Source organism: Podarcis pityusensis (genome assembly GCF_964106645.2).
Source record: "Podarcis pityusensis genome assembly, chromosome: 18".
In the NCBI taxonomy this organism is placed as follows: Eukaryota; Metazoa; Chordata; class Lepidosauria; order Squamata; family Lacertidae; genus Podarcis; species Podarcis pityusensis.
Genome location: NC_138043.1, coordinates 12,041,195 through 12,057,301, shown reverse-complemented (window position 1 = coordinate 12,057,301; position 16,107 = coordinate 12,041,195). Strand labels below are relative to the sequence as shown.

At 51.1% G+C, this 16,107-nt stretch overlaps 1 long non-coding RNA gene across 1 annotated transcript; it reads right to left on the bottom strand.

Moving 5' to 3' along the window:
- Positions 1-10,300: 10,300 nt before the first annotated feature.
- LOC308467203 lies at positions 10,301-15,659 on the bottom strand. Its single transcript, XR_013981164.1, has 3 exons — positions 14,994-15,659; positions 12,592-12,752; positions 10,301-10,859 (listed from the first exon to the last, which is right to left on the bottom strand). It is a non-coding gene; the product is annotated as an uncharacterized lncRNA (long non-coding RNA).
- Positions 15,660-16,107: the final 448 nt, after the last annotated feature.

Below are 16,107 nucleotides of genomic sequence, written 5' to 3'. Positions count from 1 at the left end.
GCCAGGAAGTCTTATAGAGACTGATATTTGGACTGGACTCATAGAATTTTGCTGGCCATGGAAGCCTCTACATTTAATAACAATTTTCTTAGAAAGAACACCACACTTTCATAGGCATGTGCTTAATGAAATACATACACTGCATTTTAGCTTGAGAGAGCAGTTGGCTCAACTAGGCTTTTGCAGCAGAAACATTAGTTGTTGTTTTTTTTTTTCACAGTACATTTCAAAATACTGGAACAAAAGACTGGAAAACGGATGTAGACTCACAAACTCAAAAGTTACAAGAAAACATCATTTACCACTAGACTTAAAATCACCCTCCTCTCTTAAATTAGAGGAAGGAGGTGGGGTAATCCCCCTTTCAGAACACAGGTAGCATGTATACAGGATTTTACCACATGGGAGGAAAACTCTCTTTTAGAGCTTTTCTCAAATAATAAACATTTGCACACTTCATTCTCCATTTTGTTTTGTTTAAGATTGGCAAGGCCCAACATGGCTTCCTTAGTTTTTAAAAATTTTGAAGCAAGTTTGCAATTTAAAACTATGTGCATTTTAAGAACAGTCTGTGGATGCCGAGGCCAATGTAAATACAAACCCTTGAAATATTTCTAAATCTTTGAGTACATCTCTTATTCATTTATTATTATTATTTTTAATAACTAAGATCTCTATAATGCGTGGGCTCTCAGGCTGGGCTGTTATTATATCTACTGCCTTCTGAGCACCATTAAGTTTACGGTTTCATGTTCTAGCTTTAGGTTATAGTTTAACAACACAAATTTGATGTTTTCAGCTCTCCCTAAGGGTTCACACCCTGATTTTGTTGAAGGATCCCTGAGGTGGCTGCTGTGCCCTGGGTTCCAGGTGGTGAGCCTAAGCCACCCACTAAAAGTTACAACGGTCTCATACTTTGTACTTGAAAGACCATTTTGCCCCTTTATTTTTATTTTTTTTTCCAATTGGAGATGACAAGCTGGAGGGGCATATTAGAATCCTCTCTGGGGCAAAAAGGCTTCATGGAAGCTTTGTTGCCAGGAGGAGTCCAGCTAGGGTGTTTTAGTGAGCTCCCATTCTCTCATATGTCATTATTGGGCTTTTTTCGTTAACGACGTACACTAAAGACAGAAAGAGTGGAAACACACACACAAGGGAGGAGGGGCAATGGGAAAGAAAGGGGGGACAGATAAAAGATCCTTTCAGTACTCAAAGTACCCTTGACTAACACAATTCCTACTTATCTATAAACCACGAATTAATTTCTGGAGATCTCAAACCTGAACCTGAAACTCAAAACCACGGGTCCCTCTGCCCGAAAACTCAAACCACGGGTCTCTCTGCCCGGAATTCCTTTACCTCAGCGCTGTTTACAAGACTAAACCCCCTCTACCACCCACAACAGCCTCCTGCCTAGCCTTTGAGACTAAGTTCGGAATCCCCTACTGAACGCCTGCGCAATGCAGTGCCAGATCGGGGTCCAAGAAAACAACCAAGGTTTGAAAGGAAGCAAATGACCTTGTGTTAAAATACTTTTGAAAAGATGCCACTGGACGACTCCGAGGGAAGACATCAGAGAAACAGTAAAAGAGCCACGCTTTCCCGGACTCAATTCCAAGACGGAAAACGGGGGAGAAAAGGGATAGGTAGATTAAGGCGTACCCGGACGACTCCGAGGGGTAGCGCCGGAAAACAGTAAAGTTCCACAATTTCCCCGGCTGCACTCCGCGTAAGAAATTGAGGGGAGAGAAGAGAAAGGCTTTGGCGTACCCAGACGACTCCGAGAGGTAAGCGCCAGACAGTAAAGCTCCGCGATTTCCCTGGCCACTTTCCGAAAGGGGAGAATCGGGGTAGAAAAGGACAGAATTTAAACGTACCCGGGCGACTCCGAGGGGTAACGTCAGAAATGAAAGAAGGAAAGTCTGGCTGTCGTGAAGATGTTCCTTTTCCACCCCCCTCCCAATGTATTTACTTCAAACCATACTCACGTTCGAAGATGTCCCCTGCGGATTTCAGGATCCTTTCCCCTTAGCCGGCTTGACCTCGCCTTTGCTTCCCCTGGTTGGGCTTTTGGTGACGATTGATTACCGCCCGCAAAGAGGAGGCAGGGAGAGGAAGAAGGATCCCTGGGCTAAGGTTGCCCAGTGGCGCCTGATCCCCTCTATCTCCCCTCTCACCTTTGCAGGAGAACCAAGTGTCCCTTCGTGGTTGCCAACTGTTGCAGGAAAAATCTGAGGGCTCCCTTGGACAAAAATAAAACACCAACCAGAGCAAATTGAAGCAAATCAGCAGCCTGTAGGCCTGGTCTTTATTGAAGAAAGACTGTCGCGACAGGGTGCTCCCCTCACTCGCAGGTGAGAGGAAGGACCCAGAAAAATGGTGTGCCAGGTCTTATAAAAACTTTTGAAATTCCCCTCCTCTAGATCAAGCCCACCCCCAGAAACATCATGCATACATTACAGACAGGAGGGGTTGAGGGTGGAGTTGTGGTGGTAACATCATGCATACATTACAGAAAGGAGGGGTTGAGGGAGGAGTTGGTGGTAACCTGAGTGTCTTGTCACCTGGCTGGTTCCTCCCTTCCCCCCTACCCCTCGAGTCACTTCCAGGAGACAAAAGGGAGTTTGCAGTTTCCTGCCCCCTGAGGGAAGATCTGATCATTGTCCTTTGTTTCAGTCCATGCTGAATCCACTCCCATATGCAGGTTCTTTGTGATTTTGATTGTCTTCTGTCTGGGATCATCTGGGCAGGGCTCCTGCAGATGTGCTGAGACAGTGAAGGGATTTTGGCTGACCAGGGTCAAACCCCCCTCCCCTTTTCTTAGTTCTTGTCATATGGAGTAAAATAAAAATGGAACAGTGCAAATCCAATGTATGGTTGATTTTCTATGAATTTATAACAGAAATGTGGCGTATGTAGTGTGTGAGTGTGTGTGTGTATGAAGTTTGTACAAGCAGAATGATTGGGGTGGGGGGGTTCCTGCTACACAGGGAAGCCTCCTCACCCCCAGGGCAGGTCAAGAGCAGGAGAACTTCGGAAAAGCCTGGACCCATCTGGTCCATCCTCCTGGGCTCACAGGGGCCAAATACCCCATAGAACCCAGGACTCCAGATAGACTGCCTCTGGGCCTGGGGGACATCTCTCCCAGCCTCCCCTTCTCACCATGGCCAATCAGATGCGCATCATGGGAAACACATGAGCAGGATCCGAGCACAAGAGCAGCTCTTCCCTCCTGTGGTTTCCAGCAACCAGGATTCAGACTGTGGAGGTGACAGCATAGCCATTGTGAACCTCCCTGAGATTGTTTGATGGAGGGCAGTATATCAACAACAACAACAATGGCTAATAGCCCTCTCCTCCTCCACCCAGGCTGGCAGTCTTCCCTGTCTCCTGTGGGAGGGAGTTCCAGGGTTTAGCTCTGTGCAAAATGAAGAAGGACTTCCTTTGGTCATTTGATTGAAGTTGAGAGAAAGTCACCCAGCTGGGATGACTGTTGTCTGAGTTTATCATGCCAGGGAATCCGTTCCTCTGACCACAGCTAGACCTGGACATCCCCATCCGGCTAGACACCCTGACTCAGGCAGCAGGGGCGTGGTGCGGCAGTGGGTTCGGGAGACCCCTGTGTGGGCTCTGCGGCCTCTCTGTCCCACGGCTGAGCTGGGAGGCTGTGCGGTCAGTGGGCGAGAGGCTGTGCGGTCAGTGGGCGAGAGGCCCAGCCATTCCTCCCCGCCAAGCGTCTCACGAGAAACCAGCGGAGAGGAAAACACACATCTGGTTCTGCTTAGGCACAAGAAATGCTCTGTTGCAGCAGCTGATCCTCTGGCAGTGGAGGAGAGCAGAGCAGCTGTTTGGCATGCAGAATGTTCGATCCCTTGGGGCGCCTCCTGGCAGGGCTTGGAAGAATCCCCCACCTGCAACCCTGAAGGAATGCAATGTGAGAGATTGCTGAGCTGGATGCTTTGGCTGAGATTCCTGCACTGAAGGAGGCTGGACTAGATGTCCCTTGGGGGTCCCTTCCAATGCTGCAATTCTATGGTTCTACAAGCGGCAATGAGCAGCTGGCTGCATTTAAATCCACCCTTTATCAGAAGCATGAGGACTTGACTTGACTTCACTTGATCTGTATTGCAGATTCCTGCCTTGCAGGGCGCTAGGCCTCTTGGAGATCAGGTTGCTAAGACTTGTTGTTGCTGTTGCTGTTGTTGTTGTTGTTCACTCAGTGCACAGGATTCTTAGGAGAGGAAGAAAGAATGCGCTTTGGATATGCTCCAAAGGAATGGTGTGTCCTCAGCCTGTGCCTTGTCCTGGCATCTGTCCAGAGCATGTGCGATCATACCCTGACTCAACCCTGCCAGGACGGCCGGGATCTGCACTGGATCTAGTTTCCCACGATCCCTTCCTCCTCCTTGCTGCTGCTGGGCTGAGAGCTTCTGTGGCAAGTCAGCAGCAGGATTCATGCCAGCTGGCCTTCGTCACCCCGCTTGCGTGTGTGCGCTCGGGGCTTTACGTAATTTGTGGAGGGAGCCTGAGGCTCCCAGATCTCCTGGGCACGGGATCCCTAAGGAAGGCGAGGAAGAATCCTTTGCGGTGAATCACCTGACTGGGCTCTGCAACATGGTGGGAACTGCAGGGGCAGATTGTCTTTTCTTTGGGGCAGAGACAGTCACATAGTCCAGTGGGGAGAGCACCTGCTTGGCATGCAGAATGTATTTGCTTCAGTCCCTGGCAAGGCTTGGAATTGCCCCAAGGCAGAAATATCAAAGAGCTGCTGCCCGCCAGTGTAGAGATGTTCTGAGCTTCTTGCGTTTCTGTTTAAATCAAAAATGGTTTGGGAGCATGAGGTCTGGAGCATTGCAGAGCAGCTGCTTGGCATGCAGAAGGCCTCAGGTTCAATCCCTGGTAGGACTGCAGGCAGGACTGGGATTTGTCCCCATTCGGAAACCCTAGATAGCCGATGCTGCCAGCCAGTGCAGACAGCACTGCTCTACATGGACCGTTGGAACGAGGCAGCTTCGATTCTGCATTCTGTGCAGCATCGGAGATTCAAAAGCAAATGTTGCAGGGCAGTGATTTGGAGACCACCTTGTCCCAAACCCTGAGAGGGGCAGGGAATGCCAGGATTTGGCTAATAATCATAATAATAATTTGTTGTGTTTGTTGTTGTTGTTGTTGTTGTTGTTCTACGGGGCTGCCCCACTTACATACCCAGATCGGGGGCTGATCCAAAACAGCAGGAAGCCCACGAGCAAGACCGCCTTTCCTCTGCCCCCTGCAAGCTGGCATTCTGCAGCAGGCAGCTCTTGAACATGGAGGCTCTACTAATGGCTTCAAGGTGTTTCCATCAGGACCCCTGGGGAGGTGCTGCGCAGAGGGGAGAAACGGGCGCCTTGCCAACTTCCCTCGGGGTCTCTTTCCACCCGTCACCCGGTTCCTCACAGGCGTGGGAGAAGCACCTGCCTCCCCAATTAAACCCATGAGTGCCTTCCAGGAATCCCCGGCTGCTATTTATGAAATTGGCCACTGAGCCTGGGAACCTAGAGAGCTGACTCTGCCTCAAGCTGTGACTCACAAACACACATGAGGAGATAGAATCACAGAATGGTAGAATTGTTGGGAGGGACCTCTGAGGGTCATCTAGTCCAACCCCCTACAATGCAGGAATCTCAGGGGGTTGGGCTAGATGACCCTCGGGATCCCTTCCAGCTCTACTATTCAATAACGGCATCTGGTTGGCCACTGTGAGGGCAGGAGTTTGGGCTGGATGTGCTCCATTTGGCCTGATCAGGAGGCACTTCCTACCTCAGTGATCTCTGGGTTGTGGGTTCGATTCCAACATTGGGCAAAATATCCCTGCATTGCAGGGGGTTGGGCTGGATGGCCTTTGGGGGTCCCTCCCAACTCCACTGTTCTGTGAGGCCATGCCTTGGCAGCAAGGAGAGTTCAGCTCAGGGCTATACTTTCTCCCCCCCTCCCCTCCTTCTCTAGCTCCCTTGGTGAGAGCCTGGTGCTGATAACGCCAAGGTTGCAGGTTCAATCCCTGCATGGGGCAGCTACCTGTTCCTGCATTGCAGGAGGTTGGACTTCTGTGACTTCGTTGATTTCCCTAGGAGGAAGCCAAGGCAGTTTAGAGGAGCCTGCCCATCTTCCCACACTGGGAGAAGCTGCCAATGTTTATGCCACAGCCAGTCAGTAAGAATTGGGGGGGGGGGGTCAGCCTGGGGGGTCTCAGGTGGGGGGATTGTTTTCCCCTGGGAAAGGAAGCCGGTGGCTGCTGCGTCCTGGAGGGAGCCCTGACCCCCGAGCAAAGGGGTCCTGCAAGGAGAGCAGGAAACCGGTTTGGGAAATTGTATTAAATTGAATTCATTCAGCTTGATTTGCAATAATTTGGCAAGCTAAGAATAATAATTGGCAAAAAGGGGGGGGGTTGCAGATGAGCAGCGGCCAGCTTAGGCCTCCTCTGGACCCAGAGGGGGGAGGGGGCAGCGTTGACGTGACCGCCCCACATGACAGAGAGGCTGCCGGCTGGGCCCTGACGTGGGATCTGCTCTCCTCTGAGACTGACGTTGGCCTGTGCTGTTTGCACGGGAATGTGGATTTGCAGCCCGGTGAGGGGGGAAGGTCCCCCTGGCCCCCGTCCCTTGGGGGTTTGTGCCAGCTTTCCCCCACCCCTTGCAGGACAGCTCCCTGGGGAAGCCGGTTTCACACTGGCAGCCCCCCCCCCCCCGCGAGGAAGAGCGGAACTCGTGCATGGCCATTTACGCCCAGGGTTGCCCACACTGACTGGGAGCTTCTGCACACCGTCTTTCTTAAAATAAACCAAGATGCTAGTCCTCACTATTTTGAGCAAAGGATGGAGAGCATTAGTAATGGGTCACCTGGAATTTCAGATCCTCCCAAACTGGTGCCAAAGTTTAGTGCTAATTTTGTGCCGTGAACCCCATGTTTCATGCCCCCCTTTGCAGTCAATTGGACAAGGTTGGGTTTTGGGGTGTCCCTGTGGCCCCTGGTGTGAGTGTCAATGACTCAGTTTTGTGGGCGATGCAGAAAGCGGGGTTCGCAACACAAAATGGCACAAAACCAGCACAGCGCTTGCACCAGTCTGGAGCCAATGAAATCTGGTTGTCACCCCAGTTTGAACGTCAATTGCTCCGTTTGGGGGAGGCACAAAACGGTACAAAGCTTGCCCAAAATGTTGGCATCAGTTTGGGGCGATCCAAAATTTTGGGGTCACACATTAATGGAGCTAGGATGGCTTTAGAGCGAGTGCATCTTGCTCAGCATTGCTTGCACTGACTGGCAGCAGCAGGTGTAGGTGGTCCCGGTCATACCTGGAGATTGAACTGGGACCTTTCTACATGCCAAATAGGTGTTCCACCCACTGGGCTTTGCAGCCCTTCCCACAATCTAGCATCAGGTTGGATTTGCAAATGTGCCAGGCCTTTCCATAGAATAGTAGAGTTGGAAGGGACCCCGACGGTCATCTAGTCCAGCCCCCTGCAATGCAGGAATCTTTTGCCCAAGGTGAGGCTCGAACCCACAATCCTGAGACTCAGAGTCTGGTGCTCTTTTGCATCTTGGAATATTAAGTACAATTTGTGTCATGTAATTATGATTCTGTTGGTTTTATTTCCAATTGCTTTCCCAACCATCTGCAGCCTGGGATTTGCCTTGCGGCAGGCAGAAAACCAACAGGTGCAGCTTCTGCCACTGTGTCTGTGTGCAGGAGAAGCCTCTTGCATTTCTGCCTGCTGAGCAGCACAGGAGCCCCTGCCAGAGGGGAGCGTTTGGTGCCTTGTTTACCTCTCCGCAACACACCTGCACAGGTGCGTGTCAGAACCCGTCACCCCTGACTCAGGTGCTTCCGCACATGCGGCCTGGGTGCGTCTCCCCCCCCCCCCGGATGGCTGCACAGATCCTCTCCCAGGAAGCCAGAGCCTCAGAACTCATTGCCACTTGATGCCCCCCTCCTTCACAGCTGGAGCACTTCCTGGGTGCCAGAGGGAGCCGCCCCACCCTTCCTGCCCTCCCTCTCTCCCTCCAGGCATCTCACATTCGCCACCCGCCCCACCAAGTAAACAGGCACCCTGGCCAGTCAGGATGGCTCCTCTGTCTGGGATGGGTGCCAGTGCAGCAGAGCCAAAGAGCACCCCAAGGTGCCTGAATCCTGAAATGAGGAGAGGGCAACCAGATTTAACTGCAGAGCACTGCAGTTCCATAAAGACATGAGGAGTAGCACCTTGTTTCTAGTAGGAGGCTGGTGGCCGCTGACTGCTCTGCCTCCCTCCATGAATTCCTCTCGTCCTCTTTTAAAACCACTCAAGTTGGTGGCCCTCATGACACCTTGCGGGATCTCAGGGTTGAAGATAGAAGAGCCTGGCTGCAGGATCAGGGCCCAAAGCAGCCCCAAAGGGGCCTCCTGTCTTCCCAGGGGCTAAGTTCCCATAACAACCTGCCCATCTGACTGGGCTGCTCCAGTCACTCTGGGAGGCTCCCAATAGAATATTAAAAACACAATAAAACATCAAACTTTTTTTAAAAAGCACACACCATGGAATCATAGAGTTGGAAGGGAACCCCAAGGATCATCTAGCCCAGCCCGCTGCAAGGCAGGAATCTCAGGCGGCCATCCAACCTTATTCATTTTATTTAGGACTCTGAATGTCTGGTGCTGGGGAGAAGCAGCATCGGGAGAGGCAGTGCGCCCAGGATCGGGCCCGGGGGCAGTGGGCCATGCCAGGGCAGAGGCTGCTTGGCTGCCGACCAGGCCTGGCTCCGCGGGAATCTGCTCCCGGCTCTCTCCGGAAGGAGGAGGCCCCTTTCCTGGAGACATTGCTCAGCGTTTTCTCGGGTCTGGGAAGCGTTGACTCAGCACCAGCATTGAGGAAGAAAATTGGGGAAGAGAGAGAGTTGGTTCCCGGAGCAAGGGAAAGGAGTTCCAGGTGCCGCCCCCTCCAGCCAAGGAAAGCAAAGCCTCCCCTCCCAAGGAAAGAGCCCAGCTCAGGAGGCCTGTGTGCCTGGACCCATCTGGCAGCAGCTCCGGCTGAGTTCCGGGGGGGGGGTCTTTTTGAGGGTGCACAAGGACCCTTTGCAACCAGCTTCATTTATTTCTCTTTCTTTCGTTTACTTATACTGCCCTTCATCCGAGAATCTCAGGGCCGTTCACTGAATGCATATAGGCAGCCATGCTTTGCAGGCAATATGTGCCAGGGTTGCCAGGTCATGGAATTGTAGGGTTGGGGGTACCCAGGGGTCATCCAGCTGAACCCCCTGTGATACAGGAATCATAGAGTTGGAAGGGACCCGAAGGATGGTCATCTGTTTGAAAGCCTCCGTTGAAGGAGAGTCCAGCATTGCCTCATGTCATAGAATTGTAGGGTTGGGCGGGACCTCCAGGGGTCATTCAGCCCAACCCCATGAAATGCGAGGATTGCAGTGGAAGACTTCTTGACGGGTGGCCTCCCAGGTTCTGCTTAAAAGCTTCCAAGGGGCAGAACTCACCACTTCCAGCAGCATCCCAAACCCTAAGATTTCAGGGCCTGAACCTGAGACCTGGGGGAGGGGGTCCTCTGCACACAAGACTTGAGGGTCCCAAGCGCTTGCATGGAGTTTGGGTGGTCTGGTGCAAATCCACCACCAATGCACTTACTGTTGCAACAACTGCATGTTGCAGAAAATACACCCCAGGGTGGGGAGGGCCAGCAGGGGAAACCCCACCAGTCTAGTCCTCCCTTGGGTAGGAGGCTCATTTGCAGGCTGCCTTCTGAGCTGATAAGGTGACTCTGCTGATAAGAAAGAGCTGAATCTTCAAAGCAGGCATGGACTTTGTCTAGTCTTTGGGGTCCCGGTGCTAATCATGTCTCTCTTTCTGTCTGCATTACTGCTTTGAGGTTCTTGCTAACCCTCAGTTCCTGACATCTCAGAAGCCTGCGGGGGGGGGGGCCTCCTAAGCATGCTTTTAAGTTCCCTTCATAATTGCATAACCCCCTCTTCAGCCCCTGAAAAAGATTCTCCTGGATTAATAATAATAATAATACCCCGCACATCCGGCTGAGTTTCCCCACCACACTGGATGGATTCCAGCACATACAAAAAGAGTGGCCCATGTTGCCCGCCATCCTGCCTCACAGCGGCCAAAGAGTCCTAAGGATCTAGGAATCGAGATAGACTGCCTCTGAACCTAGAGGTTCCATAGGAACATGGGAGAGCCTGGCTTCACATCAGACCCAAAGTGGGGAGCCCATCCAGTGTAGCATCCTGTTCTCACAGTGGCTGATCAGATGCTTATTATGGGAAACCCACATGCAGGGTTTGAGTACAAGAGCAACTCTCCCCTCCTGCAGTTTCCAGTGTAGCAGAACTGGTAATCCTAAAATCCTAGAATGGTGGAGTCGGAAGGGACCCTGGGGGCCATCTAGTCCAACCCCCTGCAATGCAGGAACAGGCAGCTGCCCCATAGAGGGAACGAACCTGCAAGCTTGGCGTTATCAGCACCAGGCTCTCACCAGCTGAGCTACACAGAAGCATCGCCCCTTCCAGCTGTGGAGGCAGAGAAGATCTATCCTGGCTAGTGGCCATCAATCACCTCACAATGTGCCATCAATTTATCTCACCCCCTTTCTGAGCCTTCCAAGTCAGTGGCCATCAACTGTCTCCTGGGGGAGGGAGTTCCACAGGTTAACCACGTGCCATGTGAAGAATTGCTTTCTTTCACAGAGCTGTAGAATTGTAGACTTGGAAGGGACCGCGGGGGTCCTGTAGTCCAACACCCTGCGGTGCAGGAATCTTCTGGCATTCAGCTTTGTGAGATGCAAACATTTGTTGGACAGTAACAGATAAATAAGGTTCCAGACCTCATGCTCCTGCGAAAGAAGAAGAGTGGATCCCATCATGTGCCCAAGCTTTGCATTTTCATTAATGTGCAGCAAGATGCACTGAGTCCTTCTGCCCCGAGGATGTCTGGCCCTTTGCTCAGCCGACGAAGGGAGAAAGCCGAGGCGAAGGGCCAGCCCAGTCCTCCCTGCGGCTGCCAAACTGTGCTTGTTTTTCTGGGGCCCCACCCTGCACCTCACGCGTCTCCCGGCAAGTCACCCTTGCCGACACCCAAGCGGAAATCCGGTACCGTGTGGCAGAGCCGCTCTTGCCCCCCCTGGCCGAGAGAACCAGGCTGCCCAACCGGCTTGGCAGGGGAAGGTGAGCAGGCCTCTTGGCCCCAATCCCAGCATTTCCACACACAGCCCTTTCACCGGAGGAGGGTTTGGCGGTGCCATCGCTCCTCTCCAAAGGGAGAAGGCCTGAGATGCGTTTTTGAGGCGTTTGGGTGCCTCTGCAAGAGAGCCTCGCCTCTCAGGGAATGGCCCTGGTTTTAATAAGTTATTTTCTTCTGTCTTACACTCCCCCCCAATGGCTTGCATTGCAGGAATCATAGAAATATATATGGAAGGGACCCCGAGGGTCATCTACTCCAACCCCCTGCAAGGCAGTATTCTCAATTCAAGCATCCATTAGAGATGGCTGCCCAACCTCTGCTTTAAAATGTTCCTTGTGCAGGAGCAGATCTCCTTGGCAGAGTGCCTGCTTGGCATGCTCCATCCCCGCTGGCAGCATCACCAGGCAGGGCTAAGAGAGGCTCCCGGGTCTGAAACATTGGAGAACTGTTGCTGCCAGTCAGTGTGGAGCAGCCCTGAGCTACATGGACCAAGCATCTAACTCACTGTGGCAACTATTGATGGCACTCTTTTGTGCAGAAGCATGACGTTTGGAGCCTTGGCTCGCTTTTACACGAAGCGCTGTAGCTCGGTGGTCCAGCACCCTGAGTCTGACACCCCAGAGAGCCTTCACGCTGCCAGTCAGAGCCGAGAACACTTAGCTGACTCAGCATGCAGCCATCTGCTATCTTCCTTGTTTATGAACTGCCATCAGATTTGTCATTTCTCAATGGCTTGCCTGGGACTTGAGATGCCCAGTTCCTCCAGAGGTTGTGGAGTAAACATATTCGGAGCGTCCTCTTCTTACCCAAACCAACATGTTGCAAGAAACCAGGGAGCAGCGTCACACCCAGAGCAACGCCTTGCAAAATGGGATTTATTTATAGCACGCTGGAATGAGACATTTCAGGCCTGACTACATCTGTAAATGTATATTGTTTTCTTTTTTTCCCTAAACAACAAGTACAGCTGTACTTTAAAAAAAAACACACCATGTAAACAAACTGTCTTGCCAAAGGCAAGGTGGTTCTTTTAAAAGTTGGCCTTTTTCATAGATCCATAGAATTGCAGGGACTCCCAAGGGTCATCCAGCCCAACCCCTGCACTGCAATCACAGGAAGCACTTCCTCAAGGGTATGAAATGAAATTTAGAAATGAACTATTTGGGGCCCTCTGTCTCCTGTTTTGTTGCTGCCTTTCTTTTCCGTGAACCCCCTTTAAACCCCCCCCAAAAAAACACAACCCACCCACCCACCCACACACTATTAAATTAATGAGAATAATTTGGCAAGCTATAGGCATCAGGCAAGTCAAACAGGTTTGCATAAGGCCTGCATAATTCCCTCTGCCTTTTGTTACTCATGGCAAGCAGAAACCTTTTGCTTACTCAGCCGCCCTCCTGGCTTCTGATCTGTCACGGCACGTTTCCATCTGCACGCTTCCAAGTCTCTGTGGCATGAGGGCTAGCAGCTTAGGTTGTAGTGGCTGTTTTGAACTGGAAGCCAGCAACGCTCCCGAAGCTGCATTGCGGCTCTGGTTCTGTGACTGCTGGAGGAGAAAGTCAAAAGTAGAGTGGTGATTAGATAGATAGATAGATGATAGATAGATAGATAGATAGATAGATAGATAGATAGACAGACACATTATTTGACTTACAACTCCCATTACAGTTGGCAGTTGGGAGCGGGGGGGGGGGTGCTAATCTGTGCTGCACAGGACAACCCCCCCCCCGCCCCCGCTATAAGACACATTAAATGATTCCTTGACTTTTGCAAGTTCCTTTTCTGTTGCTTTGAAGGGTCAAAAATCCCAAATGCAGAATGTGAAAAGGTTGCCCCGAATAATCTTAAATAGGCTGGAGACCTGGGCACAAGCTAACAAAATGAATTTTCATAGGGACAAATGTAAGGTTCCTGCACTTAGGCAGGAATAACCAGATGCACAAATATAGGATGTGGAACACCTGGCTCACTAGCAGGACATGTGAAAAGGATCTCGGGGTCTTGGTGGACCACAATTGCTCACAAAGGACACAAATGAACCAACAACCTCCCAGCTAATTGATCCCTCTCTCATGCACAAATCCTGGATCCTGGATGTGTGCTGGGTGGAGAGACGGAGCCGCAGTGCCAATTTCCTCTGGGGACATTTGCATGGGAGCTGCCTGATGTTTTTGCTGCTGCCCATCTGACTAAGCATCTCAGGAAGAGACTTTCCCTTCACAAGCAGAAATAGGTTGTTATTATTATTATGAATTAACGCTGTGGGGTGTGAGAGAGAGCATACTTTGCAAAAATATATTCACATGGCAGCAAGGCTCCATCCAGCATAACATCCTGTTTCCAGGGCTGGCTAACCAGTTGCCCAACCTGGGAAACCACAGCTCAGAGGTAGACTGCTCTTTGAAGTGGAGGCTCCATTTTTAGTGGTCATGGCTAAAAGCCAAGAAGGCTTCTCCTCTTTTGTGAGTTTGGCGAAGATCTTCTTAAAAAGATGATAAGGAAAGCCTTGCTGGGGGGTCTAGAGCAGGCATCCCCAACCTTTGGCCCTCCAGATGTTTTGGACTACAATTCCCATCATCCCTGACCACTGGTCCTGTTAGCTAGGGATCATGGGAGTTGTAGGCCAAAACATTTGGAGGGCCACAGGTTGGGGATGCCTGGTCTAGAGGCTGGCTGGCCATCCGCCAGGGATTCTTGAAGTGCAATTTTCCTGCATTGCAGGGGGTTGGGCTGGATGACCCTTGGGGGTCCCATCCAATGCTACAAATCTATGATTCATCAGAGGCTTTTAAGCAGAGGTTGGGTGGCCACGTGTTGGGGATTCTTGAGCTGCCATTCCTGCATTGCAGAACCCCTTCTGCCCGTCTCAACACCCAGGGGGTCTGCAGGGGTCACTTTGGGTTTTAAGCCCTCATGTGAGCACCTGGAACTGGGACCACCAGGAATGGACTGGAAACTGCTGAAGTCTCAGCCTCATAATTACTACCCCCACCACCAAATGGCACAAAATTCACATGAACAGGGCGGGTGCAATTTTTGCATTTTCGTTTTTGCAGTGAAGATTCTCCTTCCCCATATCAAGCAGAGACTAGTTTTGTTCAAGAGCCTAAAAGGACTTCCTGGAAGGGCAGCGATAAGGCCTGCAGAGCACATTCCTGGTGGCTGCGGAGGACCCACATTTGTGCCCTTTTGGGGTTTATCTTGCTGCTCCCCAGACAGTCGCCAAGAGCCACCCAGACGCCTCTTCTCTGAGGCTTTTAGGGCCTGTCCATCTGGCCTCTTTTGTTGATTTGGAGTCTGCCTGGAGAAAAAGGCCTTCCTTTAGGAGCAGGATGGAGAGATAGGAGGGGTGGGGAACCAGGGAATTATCCTCAAATGCTTTGGGCTATATTTAGACACAGGGTGGGATTTTCCCTCGCTCTCTCAGAAATGGAAGCATTTTAGACCATTTGTTGCAAGCGAAAAATGCACTCTGTGCATGCACAGGTGCATCATTGCACATTATTATTTCAATTTGGTTTTCTGGGATAATATTGCAGAGGGGGTTGGGCTGGAGGGCCCCTGGGGGACCCTTCCAATTCTGTGGTTCTGTGATCCCCTGATCCTTGGGAGTTGGAGTCCATCTCTGGGCAGGTGAATGCAGGTGATAGTTTGCAACGCAGGTTCAGATGCAAAACAACGCCAGGTGACTCTGGCTTCCGCCACTCCAGACCCGCCCGTGCCCAGGCCAGGAAGGCGGTGTGGCTTCACTTGTGTTTCCTGCCCCGCCTGCTCATCCTCAGCTCACCTGGAGGCACACCTGACTCCCGGCAGCAAGCTTCCTCTCTGCATCTCTAGACAGGCTTACAGGAACGTCAGCAAAACATTCCTTTAAAACAACAACAATAATAATAATAATAATAATAATAATAATAATAATAAATATTTCCAAAGAATTTACAACGTTTTCTGGTTTACAATCAATTAACCTTAGGCTACCCCCCACATCCCTCCATGCTTTCCCCAATTTTCCAATTAGTGCTGCATATTATAGTCATTCTATCTATACCTTTTCCACAATGTTACTTTAATTTAAAATGTTTACAGTGTTTTTGAAAAATAATTTACAAATACTTTCCAATCCTCCTTGACTCCTGCCTCATCTTGGTTTCTGATTTTATTTGCTAAACTTGCCAATTCGGCATATTCCACCAATTCCATCAGTTTCCAAGGTCCTGCCACCTGCCAGCTCGGAGGTGTGGGGGTGAGCCTGTCACTTCCAGGGCTTCAGGGTTGCCTTGCAGCTGGATCAGGCCCCCCAAAGACCCATCTAGCCTGCTCTCACAGTGGCCAAACAGCCCTGAGAACCCAGGAATCGAGATAGACTGCCCCTGGAGCTGGAGGGTCTGCAAGGACAGAAGAAGAAGGTGGCTGTTAAGCCAGGCCAACGGGGGACCCATCCACCCAGACCTCCTGCCTGTGCAAAGATTTGGCCCCATTAATTGGAGCAAAACAGGGTTGAGCTCTTAGAATCCTAGAATCCTAGAATCATAGAGTTGGAAGAGACCACAAGGGCCATCGAGTCCAACCCCCTGCCAAGCAGGAAACACCACCAGAGCACTCCTGACATATGGTTGTCAAGCCTCTGCTTAAAGACCTCCAAAGAAGGAGACTCTTATGTCCTGGCAGATGATATCTGGAAGGAGAGGCAGCGAGAGACCTGCAAAACTAAAACAAAAACTGCTCAGAGGATCCTCCTCCTCTTGCAAACCTTAATGGGATCAAAGAGGGGCTGCATCCAACGTTAGCCCTAATCAGAGTAGACATGCTGGAAGGACTGTAGATAACTCACTGAGATCCATTAGTTTCAGTGGATCTACTCTGAGCAGGATGCAACCATCCAAAGTCGCTGAAAAACAGGA